The following is a 6285-nucleotide window of genomic DNA, read 5'->3' as shown; positions in this document are numbered from 1 at the left end:
TCTGCAAACGGGGTAATAATAAACGCTGCTCGTTTCGAGTTACTGAGTTAGCCCTCCCATCCCGAAGGCCGACGAGCTTCAGCCGGCGCTCAGTCCTCACATTTATTATCGAAAACTAGATCAACGTCAAAACCACGTTCTGTGAGCTGAAAATAAGAGGAAAATAAACTCTGCTTGGACCACATTTGGTCCCAATCCAAAGAGTTAAATCAACTCTACCACTGTATAAATGATGCTTATAAGAGTTCTACTGTTTGATTGGGGCACATTTTACCTCGACTTCAGCGAGGCAAAATCCCGCCGTGTGCTGGTTTCTACCTGTGCAACTGAAACAGGCGATTTCACCGATTCATCCGGCTACTTGCCTGAAGAGTTGAACTAGTTAGAATGAGCTGGTTTACTGAATCCGGGATTAACACCTCTGTGTTTTACTCCAACGTTTAACTCTGTCTGGACCAAAAATCGACTCTGCTTTCATCACGATTCATCTTACTCCAAAGAGAGTACAATAAACTCTAGAATAGTGTAAGTGAACTCCTACTACAGTTGATCAACTTCACTTAACACTCTGATAGAGTTGATTTAACACTTCCTGGAGTAGGACTAAATGTGTCTATTTTACTCTGCAAAAATATTTACAGTATCAATCTCAGTTTTAAACCCATCCTGACATCAACGCAGTAACAAGAGAAGCAAAACATTGTGATACTTCAAACCGAATTAACATACTGCCTCAGAAAATGACTCATGGGATTAAACTGCACAAAATTACATGTTTCACATGTTTTGAAAGGCTTAAAAAAATGCTTCAGAAAACAATCAACTGTTTTGCAAGGATGAAACTATAAATTTCTGATACCGCGCTCACAATAATAAACAACTTTCTAAAATTACTGTTTTAAAATGATAGAAATGCTACAATAGTGACACTTTGTGGTGAGTTACGATTCCACAGGTAAAATAATTATAATAATTCTACATATGTCACACCTTTCAGGCAGCCATCAAAGTGATTTACAATAAAAAAAAAGTATTTTACAAAGGAGAAATAAAAGCAGCTAAATTAGTCACTCTTCCAAAAAACAAAAAACAAAAAAAAAACTAATCACTTAAATTAACTAACTTTGCTTAAAAAATAACTCCGTGTTCAGAAACATTCATAACACAACACTGCAACCACAGCTTGACAAAAAAATAAATAAAAAGTTTAATTTGTGATAACATGAACGGTGCCCCCCTGCCCACCCCAAGAAAAGAAATCCCTGCTTACACCTCTGAATTAAGAGAAAGGGCATTTTATTATTATTATTATTATTATTCAGAAAAAAATGTATATACCGTGAATATACACAATTTGCATATCGGAAGAAAACTGTTCTGAATTTTTTTTTTTAATTATCAACAAATTGGGGAGGTGATGGTCTAGTGGTTAAGCGTCGGGCTTGAGACCAGAGGATCCTCAGTTCAAATCCCAGCCTGACCAGAAAATTACTAAGGGCCCTTGGGCAAGGTCCTTAATCCCCTAGCTGCTCCCGGTGTGTAGTGAGCACCTTGTATGGCAGCACCCTGACATTGGGGTGAATGTGAGGCATTACTGTAAAGCACTTTGAGCATCTGATGCAGATGGAAAAGTGCTATATAAATGCAGTCCATTTACCAAATTCAAAACAAGACCTTTTTGTTGATTTTTTTCAGCAGTGTGCATTTAATTACACTTCTGGCATCAATCCATTCATGTCACATTTTTCTCATTTCTACATGTAATTCAGCAAAGGGCGGTAAGAACAGGGTTGGTGAGAGATGTGGCCATTTGATTGTAATATTTAAACAAAGCTCGTTCATCTGTGAGGAACGCTGGCTGGGAGAAAGAAGAGAAAGAAACGAGGGAACAAACAGGGCCGGAGCGCTGAAAGGGCTGTTTAAGCGCGTGATAGATCTCTGGCACTCAAAAAGACACGAGTCGTGCAGTAACTTTGTGGGGAATCGTCCTGACAGACTCATGAGGGAAACATGTGTGGCTTTGTGTGCACATGTATTTTTGTGTGCACACTGGTGCACTCATTAGTGAAAAGCCTCGGTGCAGACTAGCTCCAGTTACAGTAGTAAACGCTGCCTTTGAACTTTTAATAGAGCCCTGAAACCCAAGCAGGCCTTAAAAAGCACAGAGCTGCAGGAAAAGACAAAAACCGAGAGAAAGAACAGAGAGAAGAGTGAATTAAAAACTGCATTCTCTTTGCAATTAAAACAAAACAAAACAAATGTGTCGATGCAGGATGTAATGATTTTTAATAAATGTGCACAACTTTCTTCATGTGTGGGCATTTAAGTGTTTTGTTATTATTTAAGCGTTGCAGAATTTTCAGGCATGTGTTGCAATAAACTGATGTTGAGTCTTTATGAGGTCTTTACAACAGGTTCAGCGGTGTCTCAGGCGTTGTCAGGCATAAACCATGGAAACCTCTCATCGCCCGACCGTAAAAGAAAACACAAATGGAAATGGACGGGAACAATGCAACACGCTTCCATACGCGCCTCAACGACAAATTTACGAGTTTCACTTTCACATCTTTAATTGTAACTCCAGAATACTTGGGGGGGCATGCATACACCTGCTGAAGCCAAAATGTTAGTGCGTCCATCTACAATTCTAGGTGGGGAAAATGTAGCATTTTGGCAAACTCTATATTAGCAGTGGTGGCCGCCAGACCTCATCTTTATAAATTTCAAGCTACATGTAATATCAAATGACGTACAACTCCTCACTCGGGGGGAGGAAGAGTAACAGGAAGACAGAGGAAGGGAAGGAGAGGAACAGTAGTAGCCAGGAAACCAGTAGCAAGCAGTATTTCTGGTATTTGTATTTGCAAATTGTTTTTTTTTTTTTTGCTTTCACTTTTGATAGTCTGTGTGCTTCTTACCCTGTGTGCTGCTATACAATACTGCTGGAACCTCAACTTCACTGAGGGAGTCTTCCCATGGGATTAATAAAATTCTATCTCATCTAATCTAATGTAAAACATATATTGAGAGACAAGGAAGACATGTCTGCTTCACCTATATTCATACAAAATCCTTTCTCCAGGATTGTGTGAACTTGACTGTTTGATTTTATGATGTAACCAAATGTGAAATAATCAGGAAAATAACCTGATGATTTCTCAAATTTAGTCTACTTCTGTGCAAAATCTCTCTCTCTCACAGAACCCATTCACTGCATACCTCACTCAACCGTCTTCCTCTGTGTGTATTTTATTATGGTTAAATTCATACAAATTCCTTTCTGCAGTCCTGTGTGGAGGTATAACTGTGTTGAATTTAAGAATATAAGCACTGTTTAAGAAATAAATAAAAATAAATTAATAAAATCAACAAAATAATAATGATAATATGAACTTTGTATATTTCAGTGTGATAGCAGTGTGTCTCCCTCAACAGGTTGGTTTCTACTACTCTTAAAACTGCAAAATTTGAAATAAATTGAAAATACTCTTAATGGAAACAGGAGTCTTTTGAAAAAAATTTAAATATTGCCAAAACAAAAAAAGAAAAAGAATTTTACTCTCACTCGAGGTGGTTGCTCAAGCAATTCGAAAAAGTCATATTTCATAAAACTGCAATAAAAAAAATACTTTCCACAGGTCACACGGCGTACAAAGTCATGTGACATTCCAAAGTACATGGCACTGTACATATGGATGGACGAAGAGAGCAGGAGCATCTTAAATCTTATAGGAAATGATGTTATGGCAATATTAGATTAGAAAATGTCAATACTGAGCATGATTTGCACATCCATCGCTATGCCTATTGGAATGACGATAACTCCAAGAGGAAAACCCTAGTAATTACATAACATCACTCAATAGAAACGTTTCATTATTTCATCATTTCACAATTGTGTTTTGTCGGCATCCTGAAAATAAATCACTTAATTTTTTTGCATATCTATAACGGAAATCGGTCTACTTAGAGACACACCTGCTCCTAATTCCCCACCAATCCCACATTCACTAACCATCCAGCAGGTGGCAGGCATGCATATGCAACATTACATAGTCAAAACAAAGTGGTTTTTTGGACTGATTTGGAGCATCAGATTTCACCAAATTTTAATGAGTTTGCCTTCATTATGTGACTTTTTTAAATTGGTGAGTTATAGGATTATGGTTTTTGCTGTTTTTGGGTTGTGTTAAAAAGTTGGCGGGACTGGACTCTGTCCACTCACAATACATGCCACGGCATTTCCCAAAGCCTTGGAATTAGAAGCATGTCAATGAGAAAAAAAAGTGAGGGTTAGTGAGAAAAGACTGTTTAACAGCAGACTCGTGTAAAGCATGTACTATAAAGTATTCAATATTGCAGCTTCAGCATTCATAAGAAGAAAAAGGTAAATTAGTCAAATATTAGATTGTGAAAAAAACAAGTCTGACGAAGTGGTCACACTGAAAAAAAGAGAATTGTTGGACCAACTTTTAAAAAGTGCTTTGATTGGGAAAACTCAAATGAAGTTGATTCCTACTATTTTTCTCAACTTATTAACTTGGTTTACACTAACTTAATCCATTTGTTACCAAGTAAAGTAATTTCTTTACATTTTGTCTTTTCTCACCGCACCCCCTGAATGACAACTCAGGTTATTTTGTGATGAAATAAAGAGTCAAGAGGTAAACAGAAAAAAAGAAAAAAAAAATTACAAATGTCATCAGCATCTGTTTCTAAATGGGCAGTAAGATTTGTGCAGGGACATAAAAATGAAACATCTTTTCTTTTTTACAGATGACAGCTGTGGACACATGGAGTGAACGCTGCATGTTTTATCGCCTTCTACTATAATAGACTCCCCCCCCCCAAAAAAAAGCATCGCGGAAGAAATGCAGTCAAAACATGAGATTTACTGCAATAGGCGCAGGAGGGAGTCTGGAGATTTCTCTTTTTTTTTTTTTTTGACAATAAGAAACTAAAACTGCAATAAAACTGCACGGACCTTGATTGTGGTCTATGGAGGGCCTCCAACTCGGCTAACTTTATTACTTCATCTAAAAGAGCAAGAAAGACATCCAGAGATTCAGAAACCATTAGAGTTAAATTGTTTTCCCCTAAGTGGCCCCAGTCCTCATTGAAGGACCCCAGACCCTTTTTAGTCGACAACTGAGGACACGGTGGAAGGGAACTCTCCTTGGGCTGCTTTAAACTTTTTTTTAGTATTATATAAATCTTTACAACACAATTTCATAGCTAGCATCACTTTAAGTAGCGTTAAATTGATGGCTGTTGTATAAACAAGAGGGAGAACAGTCAAATCGATTATCGGTAATCAGATTACAACCATTAAATCAACTATGGTTGCAGCATTTTCAGTCACCCAGCATTTGCACCCACTGTTGCAATCTGGTTGCTATGGAGAAACAAAAAGGTTAATTACACCTTTGTATTGTCTGTCACGAAAATAGGCCACTGGAGCACACTGCTTCTTTTTTTGGATCAGATCTGGCAACAATAGCAGCAACAACAAATACAGTCATGCATTTTTAGGTGGTGATTATTAAATTATTCTTAATGCACCAGGGAAACAGGAAACTATTTATGCAGCAGTTTCTTTTGGGGAAATCATCCCAGAAATAGTTCAATTCTCAAAAATCAGTGTGTTAAAGGAAAATGAATTACTGTACACAGAATATTAAAACTATGGCTTTCAAAATTTGTTAATTCGTATTTCATGTGCTACTTGACAATACAGAAAAAGTGCAATAATAATAATTGTAATAATCTGAATATTTGTTTAAGAAACCCTGAAATTTACACTGAAAACTGATTAAATCCACTTTTCACTACAGAATATTTACTCTGTACTATTGACTCGTCATGAAATGCTGCTTTAAACATCCTTTAACATAAATAAGTTGACATACCTGCAAAAATTGTATTATTTTTAATAAAATAACGTATGATGGAGACTATTGAACAAATGAAATTACAATACGTTTTTTATTATTAAAAAACAGTATTACTTTTATTAAACGTTACACCAACTGTCAGTCATTCTAGCAGCTAGACGTACTTAACATATTTTAAACGATTTGAATAATCCCGTATTTTTTTAAAATTGTCAGACTGTAGGCTCGTAATGCAATTTGTAGTTGTGCTATACTGCCATCTACTGGCCATTCCATTTAACCCAAATAATCCTCTACATTTTAATTAGTTTTAATTCATACGGAATATTTACCACCCTGGCGATTTAAGGGAGTTGAAGGGAGCTTGTCGTTCTTGTTTGTTTATAATAAT

This window comes from Thalassophryne amazonica, chromosome 21, assembly GCF_902500255.1.
Source record: "Thalassophryne amazonica chromosome 21, fThaAma1.1, whole genome shotgun sequence".
NCBI classification, from domain to species: domain Eukaryota; kingdom Metazoa; phylum Chordata; class Actinopteri; order Batrachoidiformes; family Batrachoididae; genus Thalassophryne; species Thalassophryne amazonica.
This window is presented reverse-complemented; position numbering follows the sequence as displayed.